The sequence below is a fragment of the Podarcis bocagei genome (genome assembly GCF_964188305.1).
Source record: "Podarcis bocagei genome assembly, chromosome: 10".
NCBI lineage: Eukaryota > Metazoa > Chordata > Lepidosauria > Squamata > Lacertidae > Podarcis > Podarcis bocagei.
Genome location: NC_138135.1, coordinates 36,522,847 through 36,537,311, shown reverse-complemented (window position 1 = coordinate 36,537,311; position 14,465 = coordinate 36,522,847). Strand labels below are relative to the sequence as shown.

Genomic DNA, 14,465 nt, shown 5'->3' with positions numbered 1-14,465 from the left:
CGGAACACATGAAACCACAGCATGGCCCATGGGAGAAAACCAGCCATGTTATTCTCTTGTGGCAAAAACACATATGTTATGAACAAAATGGTGATTCTGCCCAACAGGCGAGGCAAGGGTATGGTTGTACCACTGAGCTTGGCTGTGGACCAGACTCTCCTTATTAGGTGTCGTCCAGATGTTGAACTGCAACCCCAGGAGCCCCAGTCAGTTTGGTTGGAGGAGGTTACTGTAGGCAATGGGTTTTTGAGATCACAGATTGTACTCCTTGCTTCCTACTGCCATTCAACTGCCATTCCCCCTCCTTTATGGCCATGTTGCACAAAGCTGCCAACTGATCTGATAAAGGAGACACTCCTCTCTCTCTCTCTCTCTCTCTCTCTCTCTCTCTCTCTCTCTCTCTCTCTCTCTCTCTCTCTCTCGTAAGCTGATTGAGTTTGTTCATAACTTGCAAACAGGTCTGTCAGGTTGTTCCCAAGGCTGTCCTATTTTCCAGATTAGATTACATCTTTCGGCATTGAATAAATATTGCTACAGTTGAATAATGTTGATTTTCAGGAACTGAAGCTGCTAGCCTTGAACTCTGTTGCAGAAAAAGTTGAATGGATATTGACAGCCTTCCAAAAACCACCCGGCAGCAGAGTTTCAGCTGTCTTTAGCTAGGCAGGATAAAATAAATATCTTGCATGCCTCCCATCCTCCTTTTACTCTTGGGTTAGAAAATAGGGAACATGGTCTTAAAACTGTTTAGGAATGGGTACATCTGTCAAATTTGGTTTCTCTCAGATTTCCCTTCTGAAGTTCCAGTGATGCCAACACTGGATTTCCCAGGCCAGTTGACTGCATGTTGACTGGGGCCCCGACATCCACCCACTCAGTCCATAGGCAAGAACTGATGTTTATGTATATATATAAAATTATCCTAGTCTGTCTCACGGGGCAATTGCAAAGATAAAAAGAGGGGAGAACAAGGTACACAGGCTTGAGCTCCTGAGCTGAAAAACAAAATACAAATAAACAACAAGAAGCAGCAAATGTGTGCAGCTTCAGAACTCTCAGCAAAATAAACACATTCAGAAAGAAATTTTGTCAACCTTGTTGATTTTTTAAATAAGAATTTTAACTTTCTCTAACTTTAAGGTGTGCGATGATTTTATGGCTGCATTTGCTGATTCGTTTTATATTTTACATTTTTTGTGGTTACTGCATGTGAATCAATGGTAGCCCAGTGATGACAAGGAGACCAGTAGTGGTTGTGTCTTGGAAAATTGCATTTGGGTGGGCTGGACACTGCAATATCACCACTTTTACTAGGTAGCAGAGAAGCCTCATTTATTCATTTACCTGCAAGTAAAAAGGAAGGTAAAGAGACCCCTGACCATTAGGTCCAGTCGTGGCCGACTCTGGGGTTGCGGCGCTCATCTCGCTTTATTGGTCGAGGGACCCAGCATACAGCTTCCGGGTCATTTGGCCAGCATGACTAAGCCGCTTCTGGTGAACCATAGCATTGCACAGAAATGCCGTTTACCTTCCTGCCAGAGTGGTACCTATTTATCTACTTGCACTTGGACGTGCTTTCGAACTGCTAGGTTGGCAGGAGCTGGGACCGAGCAACTGGAGCTCACCCCGTCGTGGGGATTCGAACCGCCGACCTTCTGATCAGCAAGTCCTAGGCTCTGTGGTTTAACCCACAGTGCCACCTGCACCCCTTTATATTATATGATTTTTATATTATATTATATTATATTATATTATATTATATTATATTATTAAATTATATGATTTACCTGCAAGTAAATCATACCAAAAACAGCAAGTTGTGTTTTCCACTGTAAAAGCAGGATACTTGGTGAGTGAATGAAATAATGTGGACATGCAGGGCAGCACTTAAACATGCATACAGCTAATCTCTTCATCCAGTGCCAGACTAGCAGCAATAACAAGATATTCCTCTTTTTTTCCTGCCACCCTGGGAGGCCATCTAGGAGTACCAGGTAGGGACGGTCAGCATTCCTTTCTCTGATTGCTTAACAACAGAGTTTATGTTATTGAGCATTCTTGGCAATAGCAGCTTCTCTGTATCTCCCTAATTGTTGCCTCCACATTTTGCTTTCTAGCTTTTTTTATAGATGTTTGATTGGCTTGCCCTCTTTTTAAAAAGAATGTTAAGAATCCAGGGCCCTTGCTGTATTGGGGGCCTAGTACATGTGTACCCCCGACATTGCCTGTTGGCAGTCCTGTTAATTTAAGATCTTCACATCACTGTGATATTTTTTAAAAAAACCCAAGTCCTCAGAAGAATTCATCAATATTATTGCATGAATTTCTCCTAATATGCACATCTTTGTATGTCATTTTGCATAATATACTGTTGCACACCACCCCAATCTATGAGCAGTGCAAGATTCCAGTAGTTCTAGGTACTTATCCAGGATTTGATTTCCCCAGAATGAGGGACAGCAGAGACACTGGTGTCTTTAGGATATATGGTGTGTGTACACCCACACCCACACCCACCCACCCACCCACCCACACACACACACCCTGAGCCTATGATGGAGGGGCTGACAGCATTAACACCCCAGAAAGTCTTGTTTCTCCCATAAATGCAGCCAGGGCATTTTCCAGCCAGAATTCACCAGAACTCAGAACTCTGGTGGCACCGCTCAGGTGGGCACCATTACCATTATAAGAGAACATTCCTGTTGACTTCCTGCACCTCTTTTTCTAGAAAAATAGTACTGGCTACAGCTTTGGATTCAGTCATGTCTCTCCACTACCTGCAGGAGTTGCCAGAAGCAGGAATACAAGGTGCCATGCAACCATAATAGAGACTCCACTCCAGATTTGTGTAGGGATCAAAGCAAATTTTATTGGTCAATCAAATACAGGTTAAAGCCTGAAATCAAAAGTAAACAAACTGGTCACAAAAAAAACATTATAGCACATAAGGTTAAATCATTATACACATCACAGGTATAGACAAATGGCCAAAAAAAACTCCTCAGGGCACAAGATTGGACTCTTGGGCTTTCCTGAGTTGGGAGCCTTTTATCACTGTGTTAACATAACTGATTTGTTCAAGCTAGACAACAGGTAAGGCTGTGGAGAATTAGCCATGGGGAATCAGGGACAGTTCCATGACAAAAGATCCTGAACAGCTTCCTGTGTGCTGGCATCTTCACACAACAGAGGGAGAAGAGGGAAAGCACTCATTCTCTTTTCTAAGCTCTACACAATTTCACAGTGCATGGAGATTCCTTGCACCAGAGGAGTAGTACTTTCCTGCTTTGAGGGAGTCCTATCAATGGGAGAGAAATATTTTGATAGCTTCCTTTGTTGGTTTGGCTTTGTCTGGCTTGCTTAACTTGTTCCAATCTTTTTCTTTTTGCATTCTTGTAACCACCATATCAGATAGATCTACTTCACTTAATATTTTGAACTGAACTATAGGGCAGATTCTTTTGCCTTTAATTCCTTTAATTCCTTTCAGCAACTCCCGGCCTAGTTGCTAAACTCCAGGCAGGACAGGTTTTTCTCTTGAGCAAAGCAAATTTGTGGAAGATGTTACAACACTCAGCGGCTTTCTTACTTGAAGGAAATGGTAAATTATAGCAATAATAGGTAGAGAGTGACACGTCACACTACCCAGTCTCTGTACTCCACAAACAAATGCCATTCTTATGGGTTTAAAATTAATTAAAAACAGATCTCCAGGGCAAATGTCCTCTGGTCTCCACTCCATAAAATATTGGTAAGACAAGTTGAAACTCCTTAACACAAAGTTAAGACTAATTTAGAAACTCGAGAGCTGTGGAGCAATCTGAGCTGTCGGCTTTCTCCCTTTCACTGTCAGTATGTGTACGGTTTGCTCCTTGACCTTTTCTTCTCCTGAATATATTCCACAAGGCAGTGCATGTTTAGGTCCAGAATTTTCCTTTTCTTAGATGGGCTACCTTCCTGGATTGATGAGCCCCATCTGCCCCTCATTTCCCTCTACAGCATGTGCACAAACCACCTTCTTGTCTGTTGGACCCACTATTAGGCCCACCCGCTCAATCCCCAGGAGCCTGTCTTCACATGCAAGAGAGTCCTTTAATTCACCAATGGTTTGAAACCCATCGGCTGCCCTCACCTGGTTTAGCTGGCCAGCGAAAGCCATTCCCCAGGTGTGGCTGCTGTCGCATGCTGACAGTTTCTAGGAGCCACAGGTGAGAGCTGGGTGCAGGGTGGGGACCAAAGTTGGGCAAAGTACCCCAGGAGGAGTATGACATGTCCCCCACCAGAGGTACCACCCCTCCCCTAACACCCTTGATAACATACTACTAAGTAACTGAAGGGGAGAGAATCAGAAATAGCAAAAGATGCAATAATGTAGCACAGCACAAATGCTGAAGAGGTTGAAAAAGTTCTTAAAACACTTGGGGAAAACAAAAAGATATCATCACCTGGTGTTGAAAAGACCAAAACAATTGGAGTGCCACTGCCAAAAAGACCCTTAATCTGGTAGACACCCTTTCTTCTTTTGGAATGGACAATGAAGAGTGTCCAAAGAAGATCTATAGGTCCAAGGAGGCATCTTCACCATCATTTTATTTGGGTGCCACATTTCCAGACTCTGGACTTACATCCCTGGAGAAGGTAGAATGGCGCCCTCCTTGTTGTCCTTCTGCTGACAGGCTCTTGGAAACTGGCTGCTTTTAATGAAAGGGGTGGAGCACTGGTATGTTTTAAACAGATTTTATATAGGTATATAGTTTTAATTCTTTTAATGTCTTTTTAATGATTTCTCCCCCTAAGTTTTTAACAATTCTTGTTTTTATCTGTAAGCTGCCTTGAGTACTGTCAGGGGGGAAAGGTGATGTAGAAATAAATTATTATTAATAATAATAATTAAAAATATAGTTAAAACCATGCTCATGGTGATGTACAGCATGAATTTACATAATTACAAGTGTTACAAAAGTAGCCATAACAATACACAACCAAAGTAGAAAAAATTCACATAAATTGGGAAAAGGACTGCAAGGCAGGGAGCAGGTCTTCCAGGATTAGCATTCAATACGGTCTCTTGGTTGGGCAAGGAGGCAATCCATTTTAGGTAATCTGACCCAAAGGCTGCTAATAGCTTTAAAGGTTAAAACCAGCACTCTGAATTGGGCCTAGGAACAGACCCACAGCTGACAGTAAAGAGCTGGTGTGATATGATTGGAATAGCTAATCCCAGAACAAGTGTTAGATGCTTCACATGATACAGCTCTATATAGGTTTGGAGCTGGAGGGGTCTTTTTGTGGTTTGTGATACAGTGTTTGTGTAACTTTGTTCTGAAAGAAAGAACTGAACTATTTATTTACATTTAAGACCATTGTCCATGTACTATTTCTGATATTTTGTCTCATTTATCTCAGCCTGCCCTTTATCAACCTAATCTCCTCATGTTTTAATAACTGGCAAGAGGTCAAATATTTGCTTTGACCACAAAGTTGAAAGGAAACTTTGAGTGGTCTTTGCTATGAACAGTTTTCTGATTGGAGGAGAGCAGCATCCTGGGCAGTTTAATAACCTCCTTCCCACTCTGTTGAGGGCACTCAAGTCAAGAGCGCTTCTCTCTCTCTGTAAGTCTGTCTCCTGAGCCTTGCCCAAAAAGGACACGATGCTTCGAGGAAGGACTGTGAGATGCTGCCTTTTGCTGATGCTCTTGACCATCCTGCCTACACGGCCTGCATTGGAAGGTGCGTTACCAAGAATTGGGTGTCATTCCTCCCCCTAGTTTTCCTCCCCCCCCCAATATTCACTGGTGCAAACCCATAGAAGGCTGGCTTAATTCCCACTGGAAAAGAATATGACAAGTTAATTGTGACTTACAGATATCCCGTTAATTTCAATAGGGCTTCCTATATGAGTGCCTGCCTTTAGAGCTGGGCCTCTGTTTTGGTTAAGAAATATTTCTTAACAGTAATCAGAGTCAAGATAAATTCCTGAAGTGCTCAATCTGCCCTCCTCATTGGAAACTACTGTTTGGGGTTTTTATAATATTTTTATTTTTAATTACAATCCAATAATAGTCTCATTATAGCAATACCAATTTACAATACAATTATTAATACCAATAGTTCAAATGAGGTGCCCCACCCCACATGCTAGAATTGATGGCTTGGTTATTTCCTTTATTTCTGCGTTCCAAAATCTTACTAATTTCCATTACATTCCGGTCATAATAATAATAATCCCTTATATACAACAACTGCAATATTAATAACTTCTATTCGTGTTGACACATTAAATTATTTATAAAACTACAAGTCAGGAACTCAAACTATATCCTTGTTCTTCCTGTGTGTGGCAATTATTCTGTCCGTAGTGTTTCTTCCTGTCCTTGTAAGATGTCGTGTCTTTCTTTCACCCAGTTGTTGCTGTTATCCATCATGCCTTGAGTGAAGCTGATATCCCATTGTTGTTCCAGAAATTTCTCCATCGTTCTGTCCCATGCTTCATTGTTTTACAACTTTAATAACAGCTGCAAAAATCAGGCTGTCCCAATAAATAACCTGTTTTCACAATTTTTCCACTCAGCATGGGGAAAAGAGTGGTCTGTCAAACTGCAGATGACTCAGTAATGAACCTTATAAGTTCCTTGGCAAGTTCACAGATCTCCTTTTGTCCAAATGAAGATAAATGAGCAATTATACTTTCAATTAAATTAAATTCTAAGTCCTCTTAGCATTATTCAATTCATTCCATAAATAATAAAGGATGGAAAAGTCAGCTTTAAGTTTTCATCATAAACCTTTTGCAAAACAGAGCTTCCCTTCCCTTTTCCTTTTTTTTTTTACACACACAGTTCCGTTTAATGTTATATTGCATATCTATAATCCAATTTCTTCCATCCTCGTTGTACAAATATAAATTGAACTAAACATTCAGAGGAGAGTTGCCAAGTCATAATTGTAGAGAAGAAAAAATTTAAATAAAGAAACCATAGGCTCCCCTCCCCCAACACCGTCTTTGGCACCAAATGAGATTTTACCTCTAATTCAATCCTTAAAGTCCTTGCAGTTGTTAATGTTCCACAGTTTGTGATCCCTATCTTTTCCAGTAATTTAGTCCAATTAAGCTCTAATTAACAGGATAATGTCTGCTTCTTATTGGTGGCATTGGAGGGTTTTAAGCAGGCAAAGTGCTTTTGCACTCAGCGCCTTCCTGCCTCTCGCAATCCATGCCGGAGTGAGAGCCAGGTACTGAGACAAACTGTGAGTGAAGCCCATTCCCCCTTGTCCCTAGGGGGAATTTGCAAGGATAATTACCCTCAATCACCCTTGTTTTTCCTTCACCAACAATCTCCCGCTGTTGTGGGAGCTGCCTGCATTAAGGCAGTGTGGAACCGGAAGCCCCTCACCGGGCAATTCTAGCCACGTTTGCTATGGGGTTGGTTTAATTGACAACAGAACTTGCATTAGTCACAACTAACTTGTTCCTTTGGTTTCAATGGGCTTTTAGTGTCACTGAAGTAAAGCTCATTGAGTTCAAGGAGATTTACTCCAGGTAAGTGAGTACAAGAATGCAGTCTTAAGCACAACCAACCCATACCCTTCAACATTCCTCAAATGAAAATAGGAAAATTTCACCCTCCCCCAACAATTGACAGCATTCCTCCACCCCCTGAGCATTTCCACCACCACTACACCAATGGGACACAGCACACCCACCTTCCACCATCCTAAGGAAACCCCCTAGTCCCAATTTTATGGTATCTTTATTTTATTTTTTTATAAAATTTTTATTGGTTTTACAAACTTTTTTGAAGACAAACAAACACTTAAAAAGACAAACATACATGTATAATATCATAACATATTTTCCTAAACCTCTTTTCTAGGACTTCCCCATACCCCCCCCTTTCTGCATCCCAATGTCCAAAATTTTTAGCAACTCCCAATTGTTACTTTCAATCTCTGTCATCCTAATCCTCTCTATGTTCTAATCTTATATCGCTGTATCCCTTTGTTTCTAGGAACCACAACACTTTAACATTCATTAAGTTTATGATAGTCCTTAAGATAGCTTTTAAATTTTCGCCATTCTTCTTCCACCGTCTCTTTGCGTTGGTCACGGATTCTGCCTGTCATCTCAGCCAATGTCATATAGTCCATCACTTTCATCTGCCATTCTTCCAGAGTGGGTAGATCTTGTGTCTTCCAATACTTTGCGATGAGTATTCTTGCTGCTGTCGTAGCATACATAAAAAAAGTTCTATCCCTCTTTGTCACCAATTGGCCGACAATGCCCAAGAGAAAGGCCTCTGGTTTTTTAGGAAACGTACATTTAAGTACCTTTTTTATTTCATTATAGATCATTTCCCAGAAAGCCTTAATCTTCGGGCACGTCCACCAAAGGTGATAGAAGGTACCTTCAGTCTCTTTACATTTCCAACATTTGTTATCGGGCAAATGATAAATTTTTGCCAGCTTGACTGGGGTCATGTACCACCTATAGACCATTTTCATAATGTTTTCCTTTAAGGCATTACATGCCGTAAATTTGATACCGGTGTTCCATAACCATTCCCAGTCAGCAGACATAATGTTATGACCAATATCTTGTGCCCACTTAATCATAACCGATTTGACTGTTTCATCCTGTGTATTCCATTTCAGCAACAAGTTGTACATTCTAGATAGATTCTTAGTATTGGGTTCTAGCAATTCAGTTTCTAGTTTTGATTTTTCCACCTGGAAGCCAATTTTCCTGTCCTGTTTGAAAAACTCCATTATTTGGTGATATTGAAACCAATTTTCTACTTTATGTTTCAATTTCTCATGACTTTGTAATTTGAACTTATCTCCATCCTGTTCCAAAATTTCCCAATTTTATGGTATCTTTACGGCGTTTCCGTGTGCTGCTGTGGTTCGCCAGAAGCAGCTTAGTCATGCTGGCCACATGACCCGGAAGCTGTCTGCGGACAAATGCCAGCTCCCTCGGCCCATAGAGCGAGATGAGCGCCGCAACCCCAGAGTCGGTCACGACTAGACCTAATGGTCAGGGGTACCTTTACCTATCTTTACAAAAAGAAAAACACACTAATAAATAACTTAAAAGGAGGCAAGGTTAGACATGGGTGCACAAAGTGGTGTTTTTTAAAAAAACCAAGACTCCTTGCATGCTGCTCTGCTCCCCTTTTTCTGCCCAGGATGGTCCTGCTCCGTCTGCACCTTGAAGCCAGCGGGTGGCAGCAGCAGCCTCTCTTCCTCCTCACTTGCTCTCCTGCAGCTGCTTCAAGCGGTCCATTGAGAGGCCACCTTAGAGGCACCGGGATGCTCCTGCACAGCTGCCACTGCTGGTGCCACCACTGCTGCCCTGAGCAAGCACCAGCTCATTCTCCTCCCCAAGCTTCGTGGCAGTGGCAATGATGGGGGAATTGGGGACATTCCAGAATCAAATCAGAAGCCAGGATGGCTTCTGTAATTCCAGAACTATCCCTGGAAAACAGGGATACTTGGAGGGTATGCTAACCTTTCGTGCTACTTGCTGCAGTAACCTCAAGTAGAATATGACAAGGTTTAGAGGCACCATTATACTTCTGGTTTTACTTTGCACTGGAAGCTTTCATAACACCGAATGAGGGCCCATCAACACTTCTGTTTGTGCCACAATTTCTAGGCAGAGAACTGTGATTTTTAGGCATGGGTGCAAGGGAGTGGGGTTTTTTATTTGTGCCACCACAGAAAACCTGTTTGACTTTTGCTTTGATTAAGCAGTAAACAGTGAGTTTTCCCAGGAAAGTGGTGTGACAAAAAAACGCTGTGCTTGGATCCATGCCTACAAATCACAGACCTGAAAGAAGCATTATTTTTTTAAAAATAATTTATTACAATTGCCAATAAGGAAATACAGGATACAGCTATGTGATTTACTAAGTCAATAATATAAAACATATGCTGAAGAAAAGAATGAATGGCCCATGATTACAAAGGGCTCCATTGTCTAAATCAAAACCATTATAAATCTTTCTTTCATAAAAGAAGATAAAAAGTAATCTTAAAGTTAAAGGTAAAGGGACCCCTGAATGTTAAGTCCAGTCGCGGACGACTCTGGGGTTGTGGCGCTCATCTCTCTATACTTAATCTTAAACTGTATTAAATCCAGACATTCACATAGACCTGCTGGACCTAACGCTCCAGAGCTGCTGTGGTTGTTTATGAAATGAAATAAAACCAAATGGTGAATAAGCGATCTTGGGCTCTTTGGCCCATGGACACTTTCAGCTTTTGTGATATTTTTTTCAAGATTTTCTATTCTTTCTTATAGTTCCCAATGTGGCTCTTGATGGTAAGGCGTCACAGTCCAGTATCTACAATGACCTTGGAAAGCCTGAGAATGCCATTGATGGGTCACCATCTACTAACTATACGGATGGCCACTGCACACACACAAAACTAGAACTGAATCCATGGTGGACAGTGGATTTGGGAGCAGAGTTTCGTGTGTCCAGGGTTAGCATCACCAATCGAGGAGACTGCTGTGCACTGCGAATAATTGGGGCTCAAATCCGAATTGGAAACTCACCAGGAAAAGGTGGAATCACAAGTCCAAGGTAGGGTAACAGAGTGATGATATTGAAGGGGTTATATTTGACTTTTCTTTAAGATCCTAAGAAGAGCCCTGCTAGATTAGATGAAGGCCAAGGTTAAATAGTCTCTTGTTTTCTGTAGTAGCCAACCACATGCCTGCTGGGACCCCATATATAGAGCATGAGAACAATAGCCCTCTTCAGCCTTTGTCCCTAATAACTGGCATTAAGAAGCATGTTACCTCTGATCCATCCTACAATATGACTTCTAGTTAATACTAATCAATATGAACTGGTTCCTATTCAAGGTGTGCTACAATCATATTACTGGGCCGAGGGAGAACCGCCAATTTTGGCTGTAGAAAAATGCAAGGGCGGTATGTAACTATCACCATCCCAGGCATTCGTATCCTCTCACTGTGTGAAGTTCAAGTGTTTGGTGAAAAGGTACCTTCCTCGGGTAAGTGCGGAGGTTTCCTTCTCATGTTGTGGTTTGGTGGGCTGCTGACCGATAGCCTTGAAAAGAAGTGGATGGGAGATGTCTAGGCTAGGAAGTCTTTAATGGCAGGGGAAGCTCTGGGTTTGTGATTCCAGGGATCCCCATCAACCAAGTATACTTGGGGTTGTTGTTTTCTAAGTAAGGTTTGGCATGGCTCAGATATTTTTCATCACCTAGGAAGTGTTGCTTTGACACTCAATATATGTTTTGTCTAGGAGATGAAGAGGGGACCACATCTGGAATGGAAGAAGCATAAGGTTGGTAAATGATCCTAAGATAACACATGCTCCAAAAGCCTAAAACATTATACACTAAACATGAACAGTCAATATTTATTTAGCTGGTTAGTTTGAATCAATATGGTAAATTTGGTTTTCTTCACCTCACCAAACACTTCCAGCAACTTGACGCTTTCCCCTCTTGTTCCTAAGCCTCTATAAGGTGGCTCATTTCATCTTGCAGGGCACAGCCTTCCATCCCATCCACACCCATCACAATCTTTAAGGCAGTGACCTGGGGCCCTTCAGATCTTATTGGACTCCAACTCCCACCATTACCAGACAATATGGGCAATGGCCAGGGATGACTGGAGCTCCAGATGGGCATTTCCAGATTGGTGATACATACATAGAGTTATGCAATCATTTGTTTTTCTGCTGAGAGCTACAAGTGTGTGTGTGTGTGTGTGTGTGTATACTCTTTTAATGGGAGCATCCTGCTATATTACATGCACACTAGTGGGTAGGACTAAGCTGAGTGGATGGAGAAGCCTCCCATAAGTACTTTACTGCTGCTCCCACCAGATGCATGTTGCCATTGGTGCATCTTCCTTCGGATATTGTGTATGCCTAAAGAAGCAGCTGGGCCTTGTGCTATCTCTAGAAAGCTAGGTTCGATCGGCACTTGATCCTTGCTTTCTGGGCATAGGTACGAGCAGTTTTCCCCTTGCCCCACTCCTTTCCAAGGGAAAACTTACTCTTTAGCGGTGTTGTGTTCATGCTGATACAGAAAATCTGTCCATGGTTCTGATCTGTGACAACTGTCTCATGCATATGCATCCTTCCATGTAGGAAAGATGTCCTAGTGAGCAACACTTTTATAATAAGATTATAGTATTACTGTATATTGCATGTTTAGTATTGTTTTGCAGTACAGTTATACCTTGGAAGTTGAACGGAATCCATTCTGGAAGTCCATTCTACTTCCAAAATCAGCAGCCAATCAGAAGTCACAGAAGCCCCATTGGACGTTCGGGTTCCAAAAGACCATTGGCAAACCAGAACAATAACTTATGGGTTTGCGGCATTCCGGAGCCAAAATGTACAAGTTCCAGGGTGTTTGACAACCAAGGTACGACTGTATGTTGCCCAGGGAATGTTTGGGATGGGTAGCTATAATCATGTAATGAATGGAATAAATAACCCTGGGAGGTTGCATCCCAAGGAGATGCAACCCACAAATTACCCTGGTATCTCAGCTGCCTTATTTTTCTTTCTGCATAGATTATATTTTATGGGACAGCAGAAATTGTGTAACCAAGAGCCGCTAGATTTGTAGAAAGACATCACAAATTATCGTTAATCAGTGGTAACAAGATGGAACCTGGTTGGCTGTCTAGAAGAATCTGCACCCAGAGGGATGTCAACACCTTCCATGACTGCTAAAATCCCAAATAAACAGTAGAACTTGCAACTCTATGTGGCTGGGTGTGTCATCTGTTACAAGATGGGGAAACGTATTCCTTGATTTTTCTTACATACTTTATTTAAATAGTCATAACTCTCACTTTTTCAAAGTGGTGGTATACCCAGCAGAAACAATTTAAAAATGGCAAACGTATCAATAAAAGCTGTTGGGAAGCAATCTCAGATTTTGAAAGGCCTTCGTGACTGAGTCAGACCATTATGTCCATTTAGATCAATACTGTATATGAATGTACTGTAACAGAGATTTAACACATGAAACTGGAGTGTGGCCCATAGGCTTTGTTTCCATGTAGAACATATACAGTGGTACCTCGGGTTAAGAACTTAATTCATTCTGGAGGTCTGTCTTTAACCTGAAACTATTCTTAACCTGAGGTACCACTTTAGCTAATGGGGCCTCCTGCTGCCGCCGCGCCACCGTCATACAATTTCTGTTCTCATCCTGAAGCAAAGTTCTTAACCCGAGGTACTATTTCTGGGTTAGCGGAGTCTGTAACCTGAAGTGCTTGTAACCTGAAGCATCTCTAACACGAGGTACCACTGTATAGGAGAAAACCAGCCATGTTATTCTGTTGTGGGGGAAAACACACATTTGGAATGAGCAAAGTGGTGATTCTGCCCAACACGTGAGGCAAGGGTGTAGTTCTAACACTGAACGTGGCTGTGAACCAGACTCTCCTTATTAGGTGTCGTCCAGATGTTGAACTGCAACCCCAGGAGCCCCAGGAGGAGGAGGAGGAGTTGGAGGAGGTTACTGTAGGCAATGGATCTTTGAGATCACAGATTGTACTGCTTGCCTCCTGCTCCCATTCCTCCCCCTTTATGACCACGTTGCACAAAGCTGCCAACCAAGGATTTCAGTTTGTGCATCTGATAAAGCAGACACCGTCTCTCTTTCCCACAGCTAGTGTTTGTTCATAACTTGCAAACAGGTCCGTCAGGCTGTTCCCAAGGTTGCCCTATTTTCCATTCCATCTTTCAGCCTTGAATGACTATTGCTGCAGTTGTATAGTGTTTATTTTCAGGAGCTGAAGCTGCTAGCCTTGAACTCTGTTGCAGAAGTTGAACGGATATTGACAGTCTTCCAAAAAACAGCAGGCAGCAGGGTTTCAGCTGTCTTTAGGCAAGATAAAACTATCTTGCATGCCTCCCACCCTGCTTTTACTCTTGGGTTGGAAAACAGGGCACATGGTCTTAAAACTGTATAGGAATGGGCGCATCTGTCCATTTTGGGTTCTCCCCAATTTCCCTTCTTCCCTTCTGAAGTTCCAATGATACCAACAGGATTTCCTAAGGCAGTTCACTGCATGTCGATTGGGGGCCCTGCATCCACCTACACAATCCATTTGGCAAGAACTGCTGCTGGTGTATCCTAGTCTTGTATAAGTTATCCTAGTCTGTCTCACGGGGCTGTTGCAAAGATAAAAAGAGGGGAGGACAAAGTACACAGCCATGAGTTCCTGAGCTGAAAAGCAAAATACAAATATACAACAAGAATCAACAAATATGTGCAGTTTCAGAACTCTCAGGGGGGCAAACACCCCCCACAATTTTGTCAACCTTAATAAACACAAAAAAACCTTATGGTAAAGTGCAGCCTATAGGAATTTTCACCTTCTGTAGCTGTAAAGTGTGCATTGATTATATGGGTGTATTTGCTGATTTTTAAAAATATATTTTACACTTTTGATT

At 42.0% G+C, this 14,465-nt stretch overlaps 3 long non-coding RNA genes across 3 annotated transcripts in view; 2 read left to right on the top strand and 1 right to left on the bottom strand.

Annotated features, from left to right (window-relative positions):
* Positions 1 to 5,598: 5,598 nt before the first annotated feature.
* Positions 5,599 to 6,573, top strand: LOC308596211. The gene is made up of 2 exons (XR_014012406.1): positions 5,599 to 5,733; positions 6,409 to 6,573. It is a non-coding gene; the product is annotated as an uncharacterized lncRNA (long non-coding RNA).
* Positions 6,574 to 11,237: 4,664 nt separating this feature from the next.
* LOC308596292 overlaps positions 11,238 to 14,465 on the bottom strand; it is a 30,290-nt gene continuing 27,062 nt past the window's right edge. The window contains exon 3 of the long non-coding RNA XR_014012445.1: positions 11,238 to 11,303. This is a non-coding gene — a long non-coding RNA (uncharacterized lncRNA). The remainder of the gene's footprint in view (positions 11,304 to 14,465) is intronic.
* LOC308596291 overlaps positions 11,282 to 14,465 on the top strand; it is a 19,063-nt gene continuing 15,879 nt past the window's right edge. Inside the window, exon 1 of the long non-coding RNA XR_014012444.1 lies at positions 11,282 to 11,324. This is a non-coding gene — a long non-coding RNA (uncharacterized lncRNA). The remainder of the gene's footprint in view (positions 11,325 to 14,465) is intronic.